The sequence below is a fragment of the Lycorma delicatula genome, chromosome 12, assembly GCF_047948215.1.
Source record: "Lycorma delicatula isolate Av1 chromosome 12, ASM4794821v1, whole genome shotgun sequence".
Taxonomy (NCBI): Eukaryota; Metazoa; Arthropoda; class Insecta; order Hemiptera; family Fulgoridae; genus Lycorma; species Lycorma delicatula.
The window spans coordinates 63,660,470-63,688,042 of record NC_134466.1 but is presented as its reverse complement, the minus strand read 5'-3'; the positions used below and the strand labels follow the sequence as shown (position 1 = coordinate 63,688,042).

Sequence of the window (27,573 nt, the reverse complement as noted above, 5' to 3'; positions counted from 1 at the left end):
ATTTGGTAAAAGTCCAAAATAAATGTTTTTTCAAGATTTTTTCGGACTTTTACCGGTAAATTCTAAATTTACCGGTAAAACTTAAGATTTACCGGTATTCAGGGTTTTACCGTAATATCTCTCTTTTTCTTCTGTTACTATTGAAATTTTTTTTTACTATTTTATTTGTATTTAAAGTCATTTTTATATTATATTTATTAAAGAATCGTTTAATCGGATAAATTTTTTTTCCCAGTAAATGTTAATTTACTCCATTTAAAGGTTTCTTTATCGTTTGTTGTTTTAATTTTATTTATTTCTATTTTTCTAATCATTTCTTTTTTATTTCCTTTACTCTCTACTATTTGAAAAAATAGTGTTTAACTCTTTTTCTATATGCTGATTTCTTTAACGGTAATTTATGTTATCTATTATATATCTAAAAACCGCTAATGTTTGTTCTGCATCGGGTGATTCGAATCGTAAGTTATGATGTCATCTGTATAAGTTTCTTTGCTGTATATTTCAAAATTTAGATTATTACTAGTGGATCCGACAGACGTTATCCTGTTCAAAGGTTGTAAATCCAAAAATTAAAAAAAATGTTCAAATACCGTTTTTGATGAAAAATATGTAAAAAAAAAATATATTTTTAAAATACCTGACGCCACCACGCGTAAAGTTATCACAACACGAATTAAGACATCTTTCAGCGTTCTATCGAGAGCTTCAAGTGAATGCTTATGAGCCATAGTGCATTCATCTCGGATAATAATTTTGCATTTTCTCAAAACTTCAGCCATGCCTGAATGCTTCTTTATGTTACGCATTGCGTCTGCATTTGTGTGAATGTTCAATGGCAACTTGATTGCTGAATGCGCAATCCGCCCACCATCAAACAAGGTCGCTGCAATGCCTGATGAAGCAATTGCCAACGCAAAAACGTTTCCAAAGTTGCCACTATTTCTCGCTCCTCCATCTGCTAGTTAATTTGTTGCTCCTCATTGCCCGTGAAATCATTTGCAAAAATTTTGGATCGGTATCAGGCATTGAGAACGAAGAACCGATTTGATGGTACACTTGGCCCTGAATCTTAAATGTTGATCCAAAATTACGATCGTCCTCTTTCTGAACGATTTTTGTCATTTGAAAGCGAAAAATTGAATTTACAAATTTTACGCAAAAACAATTTCGATTGAGATGTAGCTCCAGCCAATAGTGTTTTCAATGGTTCTGGCGACGAATTCAATAGTGGAAGTGAAACTTATCCTGATGCGGAGCAAAGACCGGTCGATTTACCTTTGTATTTAAATGCATGACAGTGTTGGCATTCTTTGTCCGTATTCCCGATGACAATTAGTGTATGTGACAATGAGTCTATTCCGGCTCATATTCGAACGCAAGGCGGTGAAGTGATGCACGTGTCAGTGCGCGACGTTGTTGAACGCGCTGTCGATCATGTGCTCTGTGTGCGTCGGTGACTTATTGACGTGCCTCTCTTTATCTCAATGCATTAGCTCGAAGACGTTCATTGTAATGCTCTCGACTTTCATTTGCACGTGTGTTTGCATCCTGGACTCTTAAATTTACATTGTCCGTCGATTGATCTTCTGCCGTTCTATTTAACCGACGGTTATGGACTATTTTTGCACGCTGTGTACGTCGTAAAATTAATAATTAGTGTAATTAATAAATTTCCATCCACATTATTGCTAATTTTCACTTAAGAGCATTCTTAAAAAGTTCGTCCTACATATTTTTTTTTATTTAATAATTTTGAAGTTTCATAACCATGTGATAGCTTAATTAATCAATTAAAGCACTGTAAAAAAAATAGCAACGTAGTTAAAATTTTAGTAGAAATTTTTATCATTTTTCTCATTCTTTACTTTAGCATCTATTTAAAAAAAATTTAGATTATTGTAAATTAAAAACAATTTTACACAATTATTTATAAAATTAATCGGCTACAAAAATTTTTTAAATATACTTTAAACTACAATTATTAAAATATAAGTAACTTATATTTTAATTTTATAAATGTTATCATTTATTTTACAAAATTACATTTTTATTTTCAAAGAGTCGTTCAATACTTTTTATAAGTTGCATAGAATCAAATGAGAACTGACAATTTAAATTTGTAGTTTAAGTTGATTGTTATTGAATGCACGTGTATACATCATTAAAATTCATGAAAAATACTCACTTCAATACTGCACCTTACAAATTTGCACAATGTATATTTTTTAATTACACTTTAATATCTTATTTTAATAAATAATAATATAATATAATATAATACTCTCAATAAGCGCGCAATTCTAAACGCGATCGCGGCGCTGCTTACCGGATACAATTTTGAACCTTAACCATCCCAAGATCAACAACAACAATCCATAAATAAATAAATTAATTAAAAAAACATTTTTTATCAGATCAAATTGTAAATCTAAACCATTCTCGAATCAACTTAATCACAATCACATAAAATTTAATCAAAATCAGTCCAGCCGTTTAGAGAGGAGTTCAGTCACATGCACACGGACAGAAGAAATATATATATAAAGATTATTATTTATTTTTATTGTTATGTCTAAAAAATTAATATAAGTTTTGTTTTTCTCTCTTTTTCCATCTTATATTTAATGTTATGGTGGAATGGTTTATTTCTTCCAGAATCTTTACTTCATTAATATTTATTTATTTATTTTTTAGTTACCAATAGAGTATCATACATCCACTGTATTTGATATCCTTTTGTGATTTGCTGTGTTTTGTGATGATATGACTTTGATGTTTCCTTGTGATGACCAGTTGTGTGTGTGGGGGTGTTAACCTCCCCGAAGTAATGTTGTACTAGCTGTTCCAGGGGTGGAGGTTTAGTCAGTAGTGCGCAGGTATACGAGGTGCGACAATAAAGTAATGAGACTGATTTTTCTTTTCAAGATGTGGCAACTCTGCAGCTTGCGTAGGTACACCATCTTTGACCTTGGTCTATAAGCTACTTCTAGTCCAAGCGGCACATTGATGCAACTGCTCAGTCGTGAGTTGTGCTGTAATAAGTGAACACGTGTTTGTGTCTCTCGTCACAGAAATGAAACCGCAAAATATTGCGCGACGGTATGCCATTTCCTTTTGCGTTAAATCGGGTGAAAACGCGACGACAACTTACGGTAAGCTTCAGAAGGCTTTTGGAGAGGAGGTTATGTCAAGAGCTCAAGTTTTTCGGTGGCATAAATTTTTTTGTGAAGGCAGAACGAATGTTGAAGATGAAGACCGCAGTGGACGACCATCAACCTCACGGACAGATGTCAACTTGACCAGGTTGCGTGAAATCGTACGATCTGATCGATGATTATCCGTGAAAATGATCGCAGAAGAACTCAACAACAATCGAGAAACGGTTCGTCTAATATTAACTGAAGATCTTGATATGAGAAAGATTTGTGCAAAAATGGTCCCCAAAAATCTCACACAACAACAGCGAGAAACACGGAAAAATGTGGCAGCCGATCTGTTAGAGCAAACGGAAATCAATCCAGATTTGTTGAGCCGTGTTATCACTGGTGATGAAGGTCGGTTTTTTCAATACGATCCAGAGACAAAACGCCAAAGTTTGCAATGGTGCTCAAAGGGATCACCCAGACCAAAAAAAGCTCCCATGTCAAAATCAAAACTGAAATGCATGCTTCTTCGATTCCAAGGGAATTATTCATAATGAGTGGGTGCCTCCTGGACAAACAGTTAACCGATATTTCTACAAAGAAATTTTAGAAAGACTTCTAAAATAATTTCTATTTTCAAGTTTTTATTATTAACTCGTCCTCATCTAGTTTCTTTTATTGGTATAAATGGATATAAATTTTCTGCGTCAAATTATATAATTCTACAGTCTTCTGATATTTTTTTCATTTTTCTGCTATTTCAATTGAATTTTTTATTGTATATTGGTTTTTCAATATTACCGCGTCTTTTAATATATTACAAATTAGCAAAATTAAATAATATTTAAATTAGCAAAATATTTAGCAAATATATTTGTAGATTTTATCCTCTTATATTTTTTTGTAAAAATTTTATTTAAATTTAAAAAGAGTTTTATTTAATTTTTATTATTACTGTTTAATTTAAGAATCGATATGAACTCATTATAGTATATTAAACTTTCTTTTTACATATATAACAAACCTTATTATTTATATAACCAACCGATGTAGGGTTGTTTATAAATGAATCACAAAGTAATAGAAAATTTAAAACTAAACAAGATTGATCGAATGTATTACAAACTTATTATTACTAATAAATTTATATTAAAAATAAAATGATTACATATATATAACCTAGAAAAAAGCCAAAACAACCTAATAGATTCATTAAATAAAAAAAAAAATAAAATAAAGGAATTAGAGAATGAATGACTAAGCGTAGATAATCTGTTTTTTATTAAATTTCGGTGCGGTTGTAAAAGATGTCAATAGCGTTATCAGAGTACACACGTTGAAAAAGGATAGAGAAGTAAGGTTAGGGTCGGTGAAGCACGGATGACTCGTCTCAAGGGAGGGGAAAAAAAGACCTACTGTATGTATAATGGAATATAGTTTAATTACTTGTTTAGCCTACAAGTTCCCTTTCGGGTTTGTATATATATGTTACGCTACAGGGGTATAGTTAAAGGAAAAAGTAAGACAAACTGTTTGTCATTTTATTAAATAATCTTATTTATCACTCGTGATTATTATTTAATTTTCTTCTTTTATTAATACCGTTTGTTATTTGTGTGTGTACTATAAATAAATGGATGAATGCTACGGCGGATTTACTGGTATTAACAGAATTAAAGATAGAGGGGTAGGGTTAAGACTATATGATACGGTTCGCGTATAGGGGGAGTTTATTCTGTTAGATATTTGACAGTATTCAAGTTTTTTAAGTGTTTTATTAGGGTACAGTTTATTTAGACTAGGTTTTAAATTACTAATGCGCTATTATTGAAGTCTTGTATTGAATTACGTAATACATAATTTATTCAAAACTCTATTTCTTGTTACATGTCCTTATGTTCTTTTACTTTCTTGACCAGTGGCGCTCGCGTTTAGGCGCTGTTAAACTGCAGCACCACCACCTATTTCCACTTGATGTTATGGATAACATTTAATATAATGAGTCCTTTTTTCTTTATACTTGTTCAATATATAATCCTTAAGCTTAATATCAGTAGCCATCCCCTAATTTATGAAAAAAATATACAAAAATCTTTGTTTGGAACTGTGCACTTCACAGTTCCAGCGACGTTGTGTTTGGCTGTTGTGCTCATGCACCCATAGGAAGCTACACGCGAGGGAGGGAGAGTACTGTCGCTTCCGTAGAGCCGATCTGCTGGTGGAAGGTAGTTTTTTTTTTGTTCCGCGTGTGTATGGAACGTTCCTTGTTCGTTCCCTTTTCTAGTTTAGTCGGTGGAAGGAATATGAAAATAACTTTATTGTTTTTTCAGAAGCGATCAGAAGATGACGGAAAGCAAAGGCTCTTTGATCATCAAATATGTTCAAAAAGACGTTGGAAGGGCGAAAGAGAATGTAATTAGTAAAAACTTATTATGTATTTGTTTCTGTGTACAAAGAAATGTAAATTGAGCGTTACTGGACTATAGTGTGTTTTTAAGCGGACATTTTATTATGTTATTATACTAAAAGATATTATCTGTGTTGACATTTTTTTATTTATTCGGTTAAACCGAATACGGTTTTTAAACATAATGTGCTTAAAATATACCGTATTCTTGAACGTGATAAAGTGTAGAATTTATTATCCTTAACTCACTGGGTTGGTCTAGTGTTGAACGCGTCTTCCCGTATCAGCTGATTTGGATTTCAAGAGTTCCAGCGTTCAAGTCCTAGTAAAGTCAGTTATTTTTACACGGATTTGAATACTAGATCGTGGATAACAGTGTTCTATGGTGGTTGGATTCAATTAAGCACACATCTCAGGAATGATCGAACTGAGACTGTTCAAGAATACGCTTCATTTACACTTATACATATCATCCTCTGAAGTATTATCTGAAAGGTAATTAACGGAGGCTAAACAGGAAAAAGAAATATTATTATCCTGTTTCTACTTGATTCATTTTTTCGGTTCTTTTATTTTACAGAAAACTTGAACCATAGCCTTATAAAGGGTCAGAGATAAATTTTCTGGAGCATCACCCCTCTCTGATCTTAGCTACGAGCCGCCGTTGTTCTCGACAAATATTGCTAGAATAGCTATACCGGTTGATTCAAAAACGACTTCACAAATTTAAAAGCATAAAAAAATGTATTAAAATAAATTACAGATTCGGTTAAGGTCTTATTTCATAGCAAAACAAATCAAGTTTTTTCTCACGTAGTTCATTAATACCGAATTCAGCCATCAGCGCCGTCACTAGTGTTGTAAAAATGGATAAATTCAGTTTTTATTTACATATAATAAATTTGAGCTTCGGCAAATTCTTGTATTAATGGGAGAAGCTTCTTGCATCAATATCGGTAAATTTTTCATGTACTTCGACACGTTATTTTTTTAAAGGGCTTTTTACATAAAATTCTTTGTTCCATGATTAGATTAAAATTACAGTCGTCTGCTATTTTATATAATTATCCTGATTTTATTAAAGGAATGTAAATCCAAAGTTCGACATGTTTTTTTTTTGTCTTTTTTTTTGTCTTCAGTCATTTGACTGGTTTGATGCAGCTCTCCAAAATTACCTATCTAGTGCTAGTCGTTTCATTTCAGTATACCCTCTACATCCTACATCCCTAACAATTTATTGTACATATTCCAAACGTGGCCTGCCTACACAATTTTTCCCTTCTACCTGTCCCTCCAATATTAAAGCGACTATTCCAGGATGCCTTAGTATGTGGCCTATAATTCTGTCTCTTCTTTTAACTATATTTTTCCAAATGCTTCTTTCTTCATCTATTTGCCGTAATACCTCTTCATTCGTCACTTTATCCACCCGTCTGATTTTTAACATTCTCCTATAGCACCGCATTTCAAAAGCTTCTAATCTTTTCTTCTCAGATACTCCGATCGTCCAAGTTTCACTTCCATATAAAGCGACGCCCCAAACATACACTTTCAAAAATCTTTTCCTGACATTTAAATTAATTTTTGATGTAAACAAATTATATTTCTTACTGAAGGCTCGTTTCGCTTGTGCTATTCGGCATTTTATATCGCTCCTGTTTCGTCCATCTTTAGTAATTCTACTTCCCAAATAATAAAATTCTTCTACCTCCATAATCTATTCTCCTCCTATTTTCACATTTAGTGGTCCATCTTTGTTATTTCTACTACATTTCATTACTTTTGTTTTGTTCTTGTTTATTTTCATTCGACATGTTAGTATTGTTTTATGAAGTAGTTTTCTATATCTAATACCTATTGATGATGGCCCAATCCGTTGAATCTTACCAATATCTAATCACAGCACATTTATTCTGTCTACACAATAAAATAAACTGATTATCTGTCATGTTTATCAAGAGAATCTCTTTTGTAGTCTTCTAAAATTCTTCTAGAATTCATAAATTACATCGTACGTATTATTTTGATCTCTTGTGTATATATGAATTAAATTACAATAGATTTCCGACTCGTATTTACATTTTTTATATGGTTCATCTCGTAATGATTGGCTGTCAAGTAAATGATTTATCACTTACACGTAAAAACTATCAACACTCAAGAATTTAATTGATTTCTAAAGTAAAATATTAAATAAGTTGTTATAAAAATGGTATGAAGCATAATTTTGTCTATTTTTTTTTTTTTTTTTTTTTTTTTTTTTTAAGAATGATTCAAAAAGGATTTCACAATTTTAAAAGCATATAAAAATTTATTTATATTATTTATAAATTCATTTGAGGTCTCATTTTAAAACTCATCATGTTTTGACTCACGTAATTCATTCGTACCGAATTTGGTCACCAGCGCTGTCATCAGTGTTGTTAAAATGGATACATTTATTGGTGCGGAACGTGCTCGCTGTCTGTTTTAACTTCACGATTTATAGTCGGCAACTGCAGTTCAACATAATTTCATAGAAAATACGGTAGATAGATACCAATTTACTCTTGGCACCAAACCTTTGTTGAAGTAGGTGGTTGGTCCTTCTTTTAGACCATTGATTCTCAAACTTTTTCGCCCACCGCCCTCATTGAGAATCAAAAATTTTCGCTCTACAAAATTTTTAAACTTATCGTCTTATTATTAAAAATAATAATTGCAAATGATGTTTTTAAGATGCGCTCTTGAAAATAGCAATTGCAATTATTAATTTTAAACGTGACATATCCTATTTATGAGTTTAAACTTACATTTTAAATGACACCAATTAAAAGCATATTTAATCGTATTAGAAGTATTTTTATTAAAGTTACTTTCAAAAAAAAATTACAATTGTATCTTTAATAGTTATATAACAACAATAGTGATATCATATTCAGTATAACAATATAGTAGTTAAAACAAAGCTTTCAATTGAAAAATTACACTTACATTAATGTGAAGGATGAATCTTATGTACTTTAACGCTCGAATTTACTTAAAAACAGCTCTTAGTCGACGCGTTCGAAAATATGTAGCCGATTTCTCTTTTTTGGTTAGCAACGTTGCTACAGAACTGAATTCACGTTCAAACAAATACGACGTTGTGAATGCTTTCAGAAATCGTTGAACAATCGACCATAATCCAGGATAGAGTTGCGGGATTGGCTTTAGCAACCAAAATTCTTGGTAGCCATACATACGTTTTGCCTTTTTTTTTTTTTTTTTTTTTTTTTTAAATCAGCCATCGCCTTCCTAGACCGCCTGAATGCCCTCAATTTTCTATGGGCCTTCTACCCCATCCCCTGATGGCCTCCAGCGCCCACAAGGAGACGTTATCGCCCATCACCCACTTTGAGAACGAATGTTTTAGACAGAACCGCCCGTTATTCTAGGAAACAACGGTATAATTCAAAATTTTCTAATTCCTCACTTAAGACAATGCTGACCAAGATGGATGCCATTACTATCAGCAAGACGGGACACCACCTAGAAACCCGAGATTATCTTGATACTCGATTTCCAGGTCGGTGGATCGATCGTAAAGGTTCAATTTCATGTCCATCCTGCTCCCTAGATTTGATCCCGCTAGACTTTTTCTTGTAGGGTTTAATGAAATATCGGGTTTATTACCGTTTTTATCTGCTGATCTTAAAAATGAAATCTAATTCAGGAATAAAATCGACTTCAGGTGGGATGTATGTCGCATTACAAGTGGAAGGCATATCGAATCAAAGTTAATATTTTATGACAAAAGTTATGTGTTTTTCTATGAAATGAAACCTCAACCGAAAGTTATATCAATAAATTTTTTTAATGTTAAAGTTGTGAAGTCCTTTTTGAATCATCTGGTATTTTAAGGTAAAGTATGGTGATCGTGTCAAAAATGGGATATCGGGTTTTTTTTTGTAAATCTTTACGTTATAGGGCTCAACTGGTTCATCTAAAAAAGAAAACTTGTATGTACGTGTTGCACTACTATCTCAGGATTGACAGAACAGATTCTCTTTAAATTTAGCTCAATTATTTCTATATATATATTGATACCTTGATAGTAATTTTTTCAAAATTCGTTTTTACGGGGTGGGGAGATTTCACGAAAAAACTAATTTTGATTTTCTTCAGAGGAATTTTTGAGAAAACTTTTTTGAAATAAATTTGTTACAAGCATGTTTTTTTTGCTTTTTTAATCAATTCCTCTTAAAATTGACATATTTGTTTTTTTGTTTATTTACTCTCTTCGGTTTAAATATTTTTCAAATGTTTATACTCCTTATATATAATGCTATCAATAAATAACTTTCTTTTTCCTGTTTAGCCTCCGGGAATTACCGTTCAGGTATTATTCCAGAGGATGATATGTATGAGTGTAAATGAAGTATAGTCTTGTACAGTCTCAGTTCGATCATTCCTGAGATGTGTGATTAATTGAAATCCAACCACCAAAGAACACCGGTATCCACGATCTGGTATTCAAATACGTATAAAAATAACTGACTTTACTAGGACTTGAACGCCGGAACTCTCGACTTCCAAATCAGCTGATTTGAAAGACGCGTTCACACAAGACCAACCCGGTGGGTTAGTAACATCGATACTAAAAAAAGAAACTATACAAATCATTAAAGATACATTAACAGACTTAAAAATAGATAATAATATAATACATGAAACGATAAATTTATTAAACTTATGTATGGAAATGTAATTATTTTGAATTTAGTAATACTTTTATACACAGGAAAAAGGTCTAACCATGGATTCTCTACTATCAGCGATATTGGCTAATATATTTATAAATGACTTGGAAATTAATAATTTACACAACATTATTAATAAATATCAAATTTTACTGTATAAAACATACGTTGACGACAGTTTAAATTTTAGAGACCGGATTATATGCATTTGCATATTAAGCCCATTCTCACCGGTTATTGCATGTTTTCCTTAAAATCTAGTGATGATGCATATTTTCGCTATATTTACAATATTTTTTGATAGGGTGCCTTGTTAATAAATGAAGTCTTACGTTGTAGCCGGCCAAACCTATTAGCTGCACGGCTCTTAGTACGAACTTGCCGACCGCAGAACAGTACCTCTGATTGTTTATGTTTAAAAAAGTAACAAAATAATAAATAATTGTTAATTATCGAATTTATCGATGTGTTATTCAACTACTTACTAATTGTATGTTCATTTTGAAATTTTTATTTCACTTTTATTTAACTAAATATTTTCATTACTTTTAATTTTAAAATTTAATAATTATTACATTTATTTATATAATTTATTTTTTACTTTTCAGTGCATTTTTATATTTGTTAATATATTATATTTTTTTGTTTAAAATTCTCAATTTGATTTAATTTTTATTCTTTACTTTTTAGAGGGTTTTTCTAATTTGTTTCCTTTTTTTATTAATTTTAATATTAATATTAGTTAAATAAAAGCTTTTTTAAAAAATAATTTTTATATGTAATCAAATATATTTTTGTAATTTTTTTGTATTTTTTTTGAAGACTAAAAAAAGTAAAAATATTTATTTTTACACATCGAAGTGACAAACGTGTACCAAATTTCAATGATTTTCATACGATAGTTCCATGATGAGAAATGAAAATTTTCAACTAAATGCATGAATTTGCAAGACTAAATGCTGAATTCAACTAAATGCAGTTGCAAGATGAATTTAGAGTAGGGGTAACGCGTGGGGCGTGGGTGTGGGTCATATCAAATTCCGACACCGTAGTGCTGTATTGTCATCGAAGTTACATACGTGTACCAAATTTCATTGATTTTCAGACGATAGATCAAAAGCTATAGCAGTTGAAAGATTTGTATATTCCTAAAGCATGTTAAATAAAAGCTTTTATAAAAGTTTAACCCGAATATTTCAATTATTTGGTTTAAAAACTGCATATATACCGAATAATAAAATAATAAAACATAAATAATACAGATCTTTTTAAAATAATAATGACCGGGAATAAAATTAATTTTGATGAACAAGACGTATATAGTTTAAAATGCGCCGATTGTGAATTAAAATATATTCGTAAAACAAATCGATCTTTTTCAGTTAGAATACGAAAACATATCGATGTTATAAAGAAATACATGTTTGATAAAATTATTTAATTTTATTTAAACTATTTCTTTTTTTTAATGCTTTTATTTACAGTCGCATAACTATTACAGTCATTAGCGACTAAAGTAAAACTATCATGTAGTGTTAAAACAATAAAAATAAACAATAAAGAATAAACAAAGACAAGTAATAACAAATACAAACTAATATACAAAAATCAGTAAATTATATTCTTCATTCCAATGTAGGATATAAACACCAACAGACGTTTTATACCTTCTTTCTGGTTTAATAGAAATTTCATATCTGAACCCAGGTCTATGTTTTGTCGGATGGTTCCAACGATTGGGGAATCAAAGAGCACATGGTGTATGAACCATTTGACCTTAAAAGCCTCACATATCTTCTGAGGATAACCTAAATTTAATTCTATTATTTTTGTAATATTATTCATTAGATTGATTCGAATCATCCAGTTCAAACTCAGGTAACACATTTATATAGGCTCACAGTTTACAGTTTGACTGTAAACTGTCAATTAATTCAATTCATTAAAGTTTGTGCTTCAACCGGCAAATATATACTGAGATCTGAATTTAAGAGAGCATTACGGATTTGAATGGTAGAAAGGCTTCTGGAATAGACGAAATACCTGTAGAATTACTGCGCAGTACATGGGAGGAAGCGATTGATAGATTATACAAACTGGTGTGTAATATTTACGAAAAAGGGTAAGTTCCGTCAGACTTCAAAAAGAGTGTTACAGTCATGATACCAAAGAAAGCAGCAGCAGATAAATGTGAAGAATGCAGAACAATTAGAAGAATTGTTAGCAGAAGACCAATTTGGTTTCATGAAAAGTACAGGGACAAGGGAAACAATTTTAGCGCTCAGATTAATAGTAGAAGGAACATTAAACAAAAACAAACCAACATACTTGGCACATATAGACCTCTTTTCTTTTTCCTGTTTAACCTCCGGTAACTACCGTTTAGATAATTCTTCAGAGGATGAATGAGGATGATATGTATGAGTGTAAATGAAGTGTAGTCTTTGTACATTCTCAGTTCGACCACTCCTAAGATGTGTGGTTAATTGAAACCCAACCACCAAAGACCACCGGTATTCACGATCTAGTATTCAAATCCGTGTAAAAATAACTGGCTTTACTAGGACTTGAACGCTGCAACTCTCGTCTTTCAAATCAGCTGATTTGGGAAGACGCGTTCACCACTAGACCAACCCGGTCGGTGGCATTTATAGACCTAGAAAAGGCATTCGATAACGTAGACTGGAATAAAATGTTCAGCATTTAAAGAAAATTCGGGTTCAAATACAGAGATAGAAGAACAATTGCTAACATTTACAGGAACCAAGCAACAACAGTAATAACATAAGAAAGAAGCCGTAATAAGAAAGGGAGTCCGACAAGGATGTTCCCTATCTCCGTTACTTTTTAATCTTTACATGGATCTAGCAGTTAATGATGTTAAAGAACAATTTAGATCCGGAGTAACAGTACAAGGTGAAAAGATAAAGATGCTACGATTTGCTGATGATATAATAATTCTAGGTGAGCAGGCAACGTTTGGAATATGTAAAACAAATTGTTAGGGATGTAGGGGATATACCGAAATGAAACGATTAGCACTAAATAGGGAATCTTGGAGAACTGCATCAAATCAGTCAAATGACTAAAGACAAAAAAAAAAGCCTATAACATTCAGTAATGGAAGGATTTCAACGTGGAATTATACATCTAAATTGGTTCGGTCGTTGAGTTGCTCCGGTGGAATATTCATATAAACCCCCTCTAGGGGGTATATATGAATGACTGCCCAAAACGTTGTGATATATAGATATATCACAACGTTTTGGGCAGTCGTATAAAAACAGATTGGCTCAGCCAACGGGAGGTTTTTTTTAAAAAAAAACCTGCTAGCTATCAAATAGAAATTTAAAAAATTCTTGAAAATATTTGTTGTGTAACAATTTATTTTTAATTTAATTAGACATGAACAGTATAACCCACCGAGTTGGTCTAGTGGTGAACGCTTCTTCCCAAATCAGCTGATTTGGAAGTCGAGAGTTCCAGAGCTCAAGTCCTAGTAAAGTCAGTTATTTTTACACGAATTTGAATACTAGATCATGGATACCGGTGTTCTTTGTTGGTTGGGTTTCAATTAACCACACATTTCAGGAATGGTCGAATTGAGACTGTACAAGACTACACTTCATTTGCACTAATACATGTCATCCTTTGAAGTATTATCTGAACGGTAATTACCGGAGACTAAACAGGGAAATGAAAGAAAGGAAAACATCTTTAAATGTTTGTTACTGTTCTTTCAGTCTCAAACACCAGTGGAAGTACACAACTATCCGCTTCCTCTCCAGGAAGTTTCTTTCTAAATACGTGAAATAATGAGTTAATTTATTTTACTGAATGGATTCAGGTAGCCCTTTTTTTTCTTGTTATTCAGCACATTTGGACAAGTGTACCGGTAAATATAAATCTAAAAATATCAGTAATTTAATAATTTTAAAATTCGCTTTAACTGGACTCTTACATAAGTCAGACGATTCGAACTTCGGTCGAATCAATTGTATGTTAATGTTAATAATATCTTCTTGATATTGTCTTTCATCTAACGTTTGTTGTTATATTATACTTATTAATACATCCTCTGAAGTATTATCTGAACGGTAATTACCGGAGGCTAAACAGGACAAAAAGAAAGAATACATGGACAGTATGAAAAATAAAACGAAAAGAATAGATTTTATACGGATCGTGGTTACCGGTGTTCTATGTATGATATGTATGAGTGTAAATGAAGTGTAGTCTTGTACAGTCTCAGGTCGACCATTTCTGAGATGTGTAGTGAAATTTCCATTCCTGCAGGTGAAATATTTCACCTGCAGGATGTTGATAAATAATTGGGAAGATAAAATTGAAGAGATCTTAAAACAAATAAGAAAGAAAAGAAATTCGTGAGAAATTCTTATGTAGTGATCATCTTTGGACATCTACAGTAAATGATTAATCGATTTAGTGATGGAAGGACGTGCGTAAGGTAAAAATTGTAGGGGAAGGCAAAAAAAGAATAAATAAAAAAGATAATTAAGGATGTAGGAAATATGTTGAAAGTATTAGTAATAATACTACTTAATCGATATTCAACCTTTTATGAATAAATTAAATCGTTATTGTGTAATACTCTCTATGACTGTTTACATTATTTTTATCTAGAATTATAATTTTTAAATAAGTAGTTATTACTTAGTTAAATAAGTAGTTATCTATACGTTTATTTGTTTAATGCATTTCGTGACTTGATTATGTTTAATCGATAATAATTGCAATAAATAAACACTTGAGAGACAATGTTTTTATTATTATTATTAACTGCGATTTCAAGATTGCGTTTCTTGTTTTTGAAATACTACTTGTGTTATTTTTTTTTTTAATTACATTTTTATCAGTTTGTCACTTTAACTATTATAGGATAGTCCACGTTAAATTAAATATTGAATTGAAAGTTTAAAAAGTGCTTTATCAGTTGTTGCAATTTATAATATAATGCGATAACAAAAACAATCTCTGTCATTCTCGAAACCATTTTTTTTTTCATAGTTATATTTTGCGATAGAAATAAAAAAAAAAGATAGCAGTGATTTGTAAAGATGTATAATTCTTAAAATATGTTAATTGCATAACTTTCCGGTTACGCTGTCAAGTTGCAAGTTGCGCAATTGACCCACCGGGTTGGTCTAGTGGTGAACGCGTCTTCCCAAATCAGCTGATTTGGAAGTCGAGAGTTCCAGCGTTCAAGTCCTAGTAAAGCCAGATATTTTTACACGGATTTGAATATTAGATCGTGAATACCAGTGTTCTTTGGTGGTTGGGTGTCAATTAACCACATATCTCAGGAATGGTCGAACTGAGAATGTACAAGACCTGCACTTCATTTACACTCATACTACATATCATCCTCTGAAGAATTATCTTAACGGTAGTTACCGGAGGCTAAACAGGAAAAAGAAAGAAAAGTTATGCATTGGCCAGCTATGCCGGTCAAGTTATAACACCCTTTAAGCTGTAGTTTTTTTTTTACTTGATATTTTTTTTTTTTACTTTTAAGGCCGCAAAGGACCACTTTAGTCAGAATTTGGCCTTTCTTAGCTTTCACGTTCTCCCAATATTTAGTCATTCTTAATGATTTTGCGTTACGATCCTCTTCGGAATAAACCCTTTTTGTATAATTAAAAGTTCTTACTTTAAACTTGGTATTCGGATCTTTAATAACAAATTTTAATTTTTCGGATTTATTAAGTAAATCTTCGTAAGTCAAATTTAATTTTTGCATGTCTTCTTTAATTTTTTTGATCCATAATGACGGATTTTTTAAAGACCAAAATCGATCGATAATTCTCTCAGTATTCCTATCCTGTGGTAGCCTTAACAAGTGTGCGCACAAAGAAATTCGCTTCTTTTTCATAGTATCGATTAAGGATTCCAAGTTTTCGTACAGAAATTATTAGGCAAATTGATCATTCATTTTTATATATATATATATATATATATATATATAGATATAGATATAGATATATTTTTTATAAGAAAAAAATAACAGAAATAATCATATTAGTGACTCATAAAAGTGACATAAATAAAAGTGACTCATTTTTTTTTATCAACGATTTTGTGTGTGTGTAATATGTATATATATATATATATATATATGTATATTATTTCTATTCCGTTCTTTTTGATTTGCCATAATCAACCTCTATTGTATAAAAACCCCAAGAAATTATGCCCTCAAATATTACGTATTGTATATTTTTCTCTTATTATCAGTCATTATTTTTATTATTCCTTCTTGAACACACACACACACACACACACACACACACACACACACACACACACACACACACACACACACACACACACACACACACACAATACACACACATTCAGAACACTCATTTGCTCTCATCGTAATAACCCATTTATTGTAATATTGTACATTATACATAATTATTAATCATTGATACTCGTTCATTCATAGTTACCCGCCACTCTAATTCTTTTGAATCGGAAAGAATCACTAAGTTTTGTCTCTCTCTTTCTCTCTCTCTCTCTCTCTCTCACTCTCTATCACACACTCTCTCTCTCTCTCTCTCACACTCTCTCTCTCTCCCTATCTCTCTCTCTCTCTCTCTCTCTCTCTCTCTCTCTCTCTCTCTCTCTCTCTCTCTCTCTCTCTCTCTGTGTGTGTGTGTGTGTGTGTGTGTGTGTGTGTGTGTGTGTGTGTGTGTGTGTGTGTGTGTGTGTGTGTGTGTGTGTGTGTGTGTGTGTGTGTGTGTGTGTGTGTGTGTGTGTGTGTGTGTGTGTGTGTGTGTGTAGATAAATATATAGATATAGTCATATTTACGTTACTTATTCTACATGAAAACAAACTAATAAAATTTCATGAAAGAGTTTCGTTTGAAAATAATTTTATTTAAAACTATTTGTGTCAATCCTACGTTTTATCAATAAATTTCTCTCTCTAAAAATAAGAAAATATATAAGTTATTTAAAATTAGAGTTACTTTTTATATTTATAATTATATAAATATTGTATTGGAGATATGCAGTGCTGCTGCATATCACAAACACTGTTTACTATACATCTGGAAGAAATAATTAAATGCTCTTTGTATGAGAAAAGAAGAATAAAAATCGGGGGAAGAATAACAGAATATATACGTTTTGCTGATGGCATGGCAGAACTGACGGAGAATCCAAGAAGACTAAATGAAATGCTCGATAACTTAAATGAAGCTTGCAAAAGTCAAGGTATGAGGATGAACAAAAAGAAGACAAAATGTATGGTATTAGGTGGAAAAGAGGAGAGAATTGTAAGAGAGGAAATTAAATTTTAGAGCAGGTGAAGAAATTTCAGTACTTCCAGATTATTATAACTGATGACCTGACTTGCAGAGTAGAAGTTAAATTATGAAGGGTGAATAATTTTGGCTGATTATTTTTTCAAGATTATTAAAGAGTAAAGAATATAAAAAATTATTTTTTTACGTTTTATAAGCAACGGGTAACTTGCGAGATGGATTTAAATTTTAAAAAATATATTTTTTTGTTATTACAAACCGTTGCAGTGGTATGGACAAAAAATGTTTTTAGTGGTTTGACGGCCTATTGATGTAGAAAATATTTTTTTTACGATTTATCTGAACCGAAATATTCTATTTTAAATAGGACAGGGTACTTTTATCCTTAATACTGCATATCTTCCAATATAAGCAACTTATTGGTAGAAATGAATATGGAAATTAAAGGGTTTGAAATTAAAGTTTTAGCTTTAATGACAAATTGTGAGATCTTTGTGTTTAAGTTTTTGGTTTTTGTTTAATTTGTGCCGAGGTATTGAAACCTTTAAAGATTGAGACTTCAACATATATCGTCCGGCTCTGCTTAACCCAAGATCATGTTACAGTCTCAATCATTTAAGAATTCAATATCTCGGCCCAAAATGACCAAAATCCAAAAATTGCAACGTTACATTAAAAACCTCACAATTTGTCATTAAAGCTAGATCAGCTAGATGAAAACCCTTTAATTTCCGTATTTATGTATATCAAATACGGTGTTTAGATCGGGAAATATGGAACAGTAAAGATAAAAGTGGCCTTTTTTCTGTTTACAGTGGAATATTTCGGTTCAGAAATGTCGTAGACATTTCTGAACCGAAATATTTTGACTTTTATTTTGACTTTAGATATTAAAGCTAAAGTCTTAAGCTTTAAATCGATTTTAATGTAGTTTATTGAAAAAATTTCGTTTTCCCCATGCGCTCAATCAAACACGAAAAAACTTTCAAATTTAAAAAAATTTTCTTCTCGCAGATTTTTTTTTTTTTGATTTGATGATTTTTGAAATCTGAAGTGCATTATCAAAAAGTAGATTATTTAAGCTTTAATTTCTTTTTTTATTCGTCTCTCTAAGCCCGTTGGTTGCAAAGTTAAAACAGTTTGAATACAATCATTTTTTATCGTAATAAAAATATAGGTCCTTCAATTTTTTGTAAAATGTATAATGCAGTAGTTACCTAATGTGTTAGTTGACTACTACCGATAATAAATATGTCAAAATAAATGGCTATTAAATAAAAAGTATTGTTATTCAATTATCTACAAAGAAATGAAGAAAAAGCGACAGGAAATACATATACAATATAAAATACAATTAAGTACAAAGAAAATTAAACAAACATATTTTTATTTTTGAACAGTAATTATAATAAACAAACCAGTTATCGGATATTGCATGTTTTATGCCAAATTACAGCTTACGTCATCCTGTTTAAAATGCCTTTAGTTTACGAATCACGTATAATTTCTCAAATATGAATTAAAATGATACAAAAGTTAATTTTATGTGTCTGTAGGTCAGTATGAGTCAAACAACGCAATTTATACAATCCTTGAATTGACAGGATTATCGGTGTTTGTTCTATCTTGCCCAGTACGAATTATGTCACATGCGGTAAACGAGTAATTCCATGTTCAATGGCGGCTCGTACATAAAATTGGTGAGGCCATGATTAAAGTTTTCTGTAAAATAAAAGAACCGAAAAAAATTAATCAAAATAGAATAGCTGGAAGCAGAATAATAATCTAATTCTACACTTTATCACATTCAACAATATGGTACACGATTTAACCGAATAAATAATAAAATGTCAATACGGATAATATTTTTAGAATTATAAGATAATAACTTAATAAAGAGTAAACGTGGATATAGTAGGAATTAGTGAGGTTCGGTGGGAAGAGGAAGGCGACTTTTGGTCGGGTGACTTTAGAGTAATTAACTCAGCGTCAAATAATGGGCAGGCAGGAGTAGGTTTCATGATGAACAAGAAGATAGGGAGGAGAGTGGAGTATTTCAAGACGCATAGCGATAGAGTCATTGTAATAAGGATAAAATCAAAACCTAAACCGACAACGATTGTTAACGTCTACATGCCTACAAGCGCCCATGATGATGATGAGGTAGAATGTGTATACGAAGAGATTGATGAAGCAATTAAACATGTAAAAGGAGATGAAAATTTAATAATAGTTGGAGATTGGAATGCAAGCATTGGAAAAGGCAAGGAAGGAAATATAGTGGGTGAATACGGGCTGGGCAAAAGGAATGAAAGAGGGGACCGACTTATAGAGTTTTGCACGAAGTATAATTTAGTAATTGCCAACACCCAATTTAAAAATCATAATAGAAGAATATACACTTGGAAAAAGCCAGGCGACACTGCAAGGTATCAGATGGATTATATCATGGTTAAGCACAGATGTAGAAATCAACTCGTTGACTGCAAAACTTACCCTGGAGCAGACATTGATAGCGACCGTAATTTGGTGATAATGAAATGTAGGTTGGGGTTTAAAAACCTGAAGAAAAGGTGTCAGACGAATTGGTGGAATTTAGAGAAGCTTGAGGAAGAGGAGGTAAAGAAGATTTTTGAGGAGGACATCGCAAGAGGTCTGAGTAAAAAAGATAAGGTAGAAAATGTAGAAGAAGAATGGGAGAATGATAAAAAGGAAATTCTTAAATCAGCAGAAGCAAACTTAGGCGGAATAAAGAGAACCTGTAGAAAACCTTGGGTTTCAGATGATATATTGCAGCTGATGGATGAACGTAGAAAATATAAGAATGCTAGTGATGAAGAAAGTAAAAGGAACTATCGGCAATTAAGAAATGCTATAAACAGGAAGTGCAAACTGGCGAAACAAGAGTGGATTAAAGAAAAGTGTTCAGAAGTGGAAAGAGAAATGAACATTGGTAAAATAGACGGAGCATACAGGAAACTTAAGGAAAATTATGGGGTACATAAATTAAAATCTTATGTGTTAAACAAAGATGGTACATCAATATATAATACGAAAGGTAAAGTCGATAGATGGGTGGAATATATTGAAGAGTTATACGGAGGAAATGAATTAGAGAATGGTGTTATAGAGGAAGAAGAAAAAGTTAAGCAGGATGAAATGGGAGAAACAATACTGAGATCTGAATTTAAGAGAGCATTAAAAGATTTAAATTGCAGAAAGGCTCCTGGAATAGACGGAATACCTGTAGAATTACTGCTCAGTGCAGGTTAGGAAGCGATTGATAGATTATACAAACTGGTGTGTAATATTTAGGAAAAAGGGGAATTTCCGTCAGATTTCAAAAAAAGTGCTATAGTAATCATACCAAAGAAAGCAGGGGCAGATAAATGTGAAGAATACGGAACAATTAGTTTAACTAGTCATGCATCAAAAATCTTAACTAGAATTCTATACGGAAGAATTGAGAGGAGAGTGGAGGAAGTGTTAGGAGAAGACCAATTTGGTTTCAGGAAAAGTATAGCGATAAGGGAAGCAATTTTAGGCCTCAGATTAATAGTAGAAGGAAGATTAAAGAAAAACAAACCAACATACTTGGCGTTTATAGACCTAGAAAAGGCATTCGATAACGTAGGCTGGAATAAAATGTTCAGCATTTTAAAAAAATTAGGGTTCAAATACAGAGATAGAAGAACAATTGCTAACATGTACAGGAACCAAACAGCAACAGTAACAATTGAAGAACATAAGAAAGAAGCCGTAATAAGAAAGGGAGTCCGACAAGGATGTTCCCTATCTCCATTACTTTTTAATCTTTACATGGAACTAGCAGTTAATGATGTTAAAGAACAATTTCGATTCGGAGTAACAATACAAGGTGAAAAGATAAAGATGCGACGATTTGCTGATGATATAGTAATTCTAGCAGAGAGTAAAAAGGATTTAGAAGAAACAATGAACGGCATAGATGAAGTCCTACGCAAGAACTATCGCATGAAAATAAACAAGAACAAAACAAAAGTAATGAAATGTAGTAGAAATAACAAAGATGGACCAGTGAATGTGAAAATAGGAGGAGAAAAGATTATGGAGGTAGAAGAATTTTGTTATTTGGGAAATAGAATTACTAAAGATGGACGAAGCAGGAGCGATATAAAATGCCGAATAGCACAAGCTAAACAAGCCTTAAGTAAGAAATATAATTTGTTTACATCAAAAATTAATTTAAATGTCAGGAAAAGATTTTTGAAAGTGTATGTTTGGAGTGTCGCTTTATATGGAAGTGAAACTTGGACAATCGGAGTATCTGAGAAGATAAGATTAGAAGCTTTTGAAATGTGGTGCTGTACGAGAATGTTAAAAATCAGATGGGTGGATAAAGTGACAAATGAAGAGGTATTGCGACAAATAGATGAAGAAAGAAGCATTTGGAAAAATATAGTTAAAAGAAGAGACAGACTTATAGGCCACATACTAAGGCATCCTGGAATAGTCGCTTTAATATTGGAAGGACAGGTAGAAGGGAAAAATTGTGTAGGCAGGCCACGTTTGGAATATGTAAAACAAATTGTTAGGGATGTAGGATGTATAGGGTATACTGAAATGAAACGACTAGCACTAGATAGGGAAACTTGGAGAGCTGTATCACACGAGTCAAATGACTGAAGACAAAAAAAAAAATATAATAAAATGTCCGCTTTAAAACACCATTGATTTAAATTTCGGTTGAAACAAATATATAATTAGTTTGTACTAATTAGCTTCTCTTTAGCCTTTCCAGTGTGTTTTTGGACAGATGAGGTTATCTGAGAGCCCTTGCTTCCCGCCATCTTCTGACCACCACTGAAAAAACAACTAAACCAGTTTCATATTTTTTTTATCGTCTATACTAGAAAAGGCAACGAACAAGGAACATTCCATAAATACGCGGAGTAAAAGAGCTGGCTTCTTATAGGTATAGGAAGGCTTTTATAGGTATTTGAATACTAGATCGTGGATACCCATGTTCTTTGGTGGTCGGGTTTCAATTAACCACACATCTCAGAAATGGTCAAACTGAGACTGTACAAGACTACACTTCATTTACACTCATATATATCATCCTCTGAAGTAATATCTGAACGGTAATTCCTGGAGGCTAAACAGGAAAAGATAAAAGGTGTAGGAAGGTAATATATATATATATATATATATTATGATCATTTCAATAGTAATATCTGAACGGTAATTCCTGGAGGCTAAACAGGAAAAGATAAAAGGTGTAGGAAGGTAATATATATATATATATATATATATATTATGATCATTTCAATAGTTACCACCAGCTATCAGTCCCATCGTTTTTTTTTGTTTGCAGGTACGTATTCCATTCTTGGGGGAATCTTTTTAAAATTATTTTCAAAGAGGAGGAACCCACCCTCTCAGATACACCTACTCCAACTCAGAAATCATAAATGGCAATGGTAACAATTAATTACATTAATTGACAACCCGAAAAAATAATGAATTTTAGTGAAAAGAAATTTAAAATCCACTTACCCATTCACTCGGGGTACGTGCAAAATAACATTTGAGGTATTACTTTTTTTAAATTCAACAAAAATAACTGTAAAATTTCATGATATTACTTCTTAAACCGTTTGAAATAATCTTAATTCGTGTATTAAAACTGTGAAAATTACTTTTTAAATTACCAGCACAACATTTCGCCCTTAAATGTTTTCTAAATTTTCAAGGGTTGAAAACTTATTTTATTTTAAATGAGACGATGTAGCTTGTAACAACTCACTGGAAGCCCCTTTGAATGACAAGTAATTTAGTACAAATAAAATACAAATTGGTTCACTGGTATTGAAGTTATGATTAAAAATGTGGTTTTTTTAGGTTATGGTGGGGGTGTAGTGTTACTGACCCAAAGAATTAGGTCTGAAATCGTTTGTTCTTGTTAAAAGTATGGGTTTTAAGATTCTCCATCATTGAAAAAACGTACCAGTAAAAACAGCATTATAACATCAGTTAGGCAAATATTTTAACATATTTTTTTTAAATTCAATTACATATCTAAAATCTGTTTCTTCATAACAGTGAATAAATGTGCAGAATGTCTATAATGGATTTGAAAAAGAGAAAGTCTGTTAACAATTACTCTTCTTTATTCTGGTTTACACCCTTCAAACAACTGCTGATGAATGTAATAAAATGAATAATTTTTTTTATAGGGTATGAAAAAATGCTGTACTTGACCGGAACTTGAACTCAGATCCTCCAGATGAAAAACAGAGACACTACCATTCCACCATGGAGATCGGTAATATCGTAAAATAATGAATTTTTTTTTTCATTTTTTCTAACATTACTTTTTTCTGAGTAATTTTTTGTATTTATTAATTAAACTGTACTATTATATAAAGAGGAAGAGAGTTTTTTGTTTGGGATAAATGAAAAAAATTCTCAATCTATTGCTACTAAATTTTTATCCATATTTCTTGGCATAACTGAGAAGGTTTTTGGATTTTTTTCATCTCAAAAAAAAAATATGTGTTGTATATGTTTATATGTAGTAGTGGAGGTTTGGCAGTTGAAGCAAAAACTTACTGTGAACAGTTAATTAACTGTTAATAATTAAAAAACTGAATTATTCAAAACAATCGAATGAATAATAAATATAAATTTAAATGAATATTTTACACAATTTTTTTTGCCTTCAGTCATTTGACTGGTTTGAAGCAGTTCTCCAAGATTCCCTATCTAGTGTTAGTCGTTTCATTTCGGTATACCCCCTACATCCTACATCCCTAACAATTTGTTCTACACATTCCAAATTTTGCCTGCCTGCACTATTTTTCCCTTTTACCTGTCCCTCCAATATTAAAACGACTATTCCTGGATGGCTTAATATGTGGCCTGTAAGTCTGTCTCTTCTTTTAAGTATATTTTTCCAAATGCTTCTTTCTTCATCTATTTGCTGCAACACCTCTTCATTTGTCACTTTATCTATCCATGTAATTTTTAACATTCTCCTATAGCACCACATTTCAAAAGCTTTTAACCTTTTCTTCTCAGATACTCCGATCGTCCAAGTTTCACTTCCATCTAAAGCTACACTGCAAACATATACTTTCAAAAATCATTTTCTGACGTTTACATTAATTTTCGATGTAAACAAATTATATTTCAAAAAAATTGAAAACTGAAGGCTCATTTCGCCTGTGCTGTTTGGCATTTTATATCACTCCTGCTTCATCTATCTTTAGTAATTCTAGTTCCCAAATAACAAAATTCTTCTACCTCCATAATCTTTTCCCTCCTATTTTCACATTCAGTTGTCCATCTTCGTTATTTCTACTACATTTCATTGCTTTCGTTTTGTTATTGTTTATTTTCATGCGGTAGTTCTTGTGTAGGACTTCATCCATGTTGTTCATTGTTCCTTCTAAATCTTTTTTACACTTGGCTAGAATTACTATATCATCAGCAAATCGTAGCATCTTTATCTTTTCACCTTGTACTGTTACTCCGGATCTAAATTGTTCTTTAACATCATTAACTGCTATTTCTATGTAAAGATTAAAAAGTAACGGGGATAGGGAACATCCTTGTCAGACTCCCTTTCTTATTACGGCTTCTTTCTTATGTTTTTCAATTATTACTGTTGCTGTGTGGTTCCTGTAAATGTTAGCAATTGTTCTTCTATCTCTGTATTTGAACCATAATTTTCTTAAAATGCTGAACATTTTATTCCAGTGTATGTTATGGAATGCCTTTTCTAGGTCTGTAAATGCCAAGTATGTTGGTTTGTTTTTCTTTAATCATCCTTCTACTATTAATCTGAGCCCTTAAATTGCTTCCCTTGTCCCTATACATTTCCTGAAACCAAATCGGTCTTCTCCTAGCACTTCTTCCACTCTCCACTCAATTCTTCTGTACAGAATTCTAGTTAAAATTTTGGATGCATGGCTAGTTAAGCTAATTGTTCTTTCCCTTTTTCATAAATATTACACGCCAGTTTGTATAATCTGTCAATTACTTCCTCACCTACACTGCTCAATAATTATACAGGTATTCCATCTATTCCAGGAGCCTTTCTGCCATTCAAATCTTTTAATGCTCTCCTAAATTCAGATTTCAGTATTGTTTCTCCCCTTTCATCCCCTTCAACTTCCTCTTCTTCCTCCCTAACACCATTTTCTAATTTTACTAAATTTACATAATAATAGAACTAAATCTACATTAAATCTATATTTTTACTATTATATAAATATTAAGAGGGTTTATGCTTGTTTGGGGTAAAAAAACTACCCCATCCTTTACAACTAAATTTTTACCCCTGTTTCTAGCATAACTGAGAAGTTTTTTTGATATATTTCATCTCGAAAAATCTCTAAAATATCTATATATAATGTAGTAGTGGAGATTTGCCTTTGAACCATAAACTTTAATGATTTGTGAGCTGTGAGAGTTAATCACTATGTGAGCTGGGTTTGAACTGATTGATTATGAACATCTAAAAACTAATTTATACATTTTTTTAGTTTCATGGGTTTTGAGTTTTGAAGTTTTTTGAAACCCTGTTATTTTTTTAATTATTTGTAACTACTGAAGAAATCAACCTGATTTTTGGTGTGTAATCTTTATGTCAGTACACCAACTTCTAGATTTTTTTAATTCGACCTTGAAAGGGGATGAAGAAAAAAAATTTTTGAACACTAATAGTAAATTTTCCCAATTCCGATCATAGTAAACGAGGTATTCAGTAGATTTTGGCTTGTAAATACTCTTCAGATGAATATTTAAAAACCATATTCGGTTTTTTTTTAATTCTGATTTTTTAATGAGTGGTAAGGTATACGGCGCTGTGGCTCAACGACCACAGCCATTGCCACTGTTACTGTATGTCTGTGTGACTGGCTGCACCTGCCTCTGGTTATCTCACTAATAAACATAATAAAAATATTGACCGCTATGGGAAACGTATTTAACCATATAGCGCGGACGAAGCTGTGACGGGGAGCTAGTACATATATAAATGAATGATTTTCAGTGCTAAAATTCACACTATATTCACCAAAATTAAAAGAGAAAAATATTATCTTGTGTTAACAGTTTATAACACTGTTCAATAGTTGGCGCCATGTGCACAGTAATGATAAGAAACTAGAAAGGTAATGCGAAGAAACTAGAAAGTTCTTATTACAATTAATTATTACAATAAAATGTTTTATTTTCAAATTCTAGTTAGTTTGTTACAAGGTATATGCACTTCAGTAAATTAAACGCATAATTTCCACCAAGTTTAATACTTTTAAGGAAAATCTATATCAAAGAAGTAATCGTCACAAAAAAGTGCCATACTTATCGTCAGCACTATTCTAAGTCCTTAATTTTTTTTAAAATTATGATTTATACCTTTTTAAAAAAAATTAATTTTGGTAATTTAAAATATATTAATTTTAATACTTTTATCTTGAAGATTTTAGGTTGGTCAAAATGTGTTGGAAGTTTTCATATTGACATCAAATTAATTTCAACTCCGAGTAGTGTAGTTTTATTAAATACTGTTTTTTTTACACGTTATAGTGTATTTAATTTTATTGTAAAATGTGAAAAATATTATTACAATGTGTTCGTAGTATGTATTTCATTGTGAATAATTTATCAATATATCAAACACGTTAATATTCTTTATTGTTAAAAATTGTTTAGGTTATGTATGAAATTGAGGTTATAAAAGAGTTTATGGTTATAAAATGTATTATTTAGCTGTTTCTTTTCATTTTTATGAATTGCCATATTTAGTGTTTTATTTTATTGTATTAGTGATTATTTTCATGGGTTTGCAGTTTTGTTTTAATCATGTTTTTTTCGGTTATGTATTGTAATGAGCGAGAGTATTTGGAATTGCCTTAAAGTTATCTTATTTACCTTTTTATGAATTGATTTACAACAGAAACTTACAAAGAAGCTTGTAAGCGGGAAACGGGATTTTGTAGCGTATTAAAAATTCCATG

The 27,573-nt window shown here is 31.6% G+C and overlaps 1 protein-coding gene across 1 annotated transcript in view; it reads left to right on the top strand.

Annotated features, from left to right (window-relative positions):
• Window positions 1-27,573, top strand: part of LOC142333298 (exostosin-3-like) — a 234,443-nt gene that overhangs the window by 142,196 nt on the left and 64,674 nt on the right. Inside the window, exon 4 of the mRNA XM_075380324.1 lies at window positions 23,785-23,873. The gene's annotated coding sequence lies outside the window, so the exon portion shown is untranslated. The remainder of the gene's footprint in view (window positions 1-23,784; window positions 23,874-27,573) is intronic.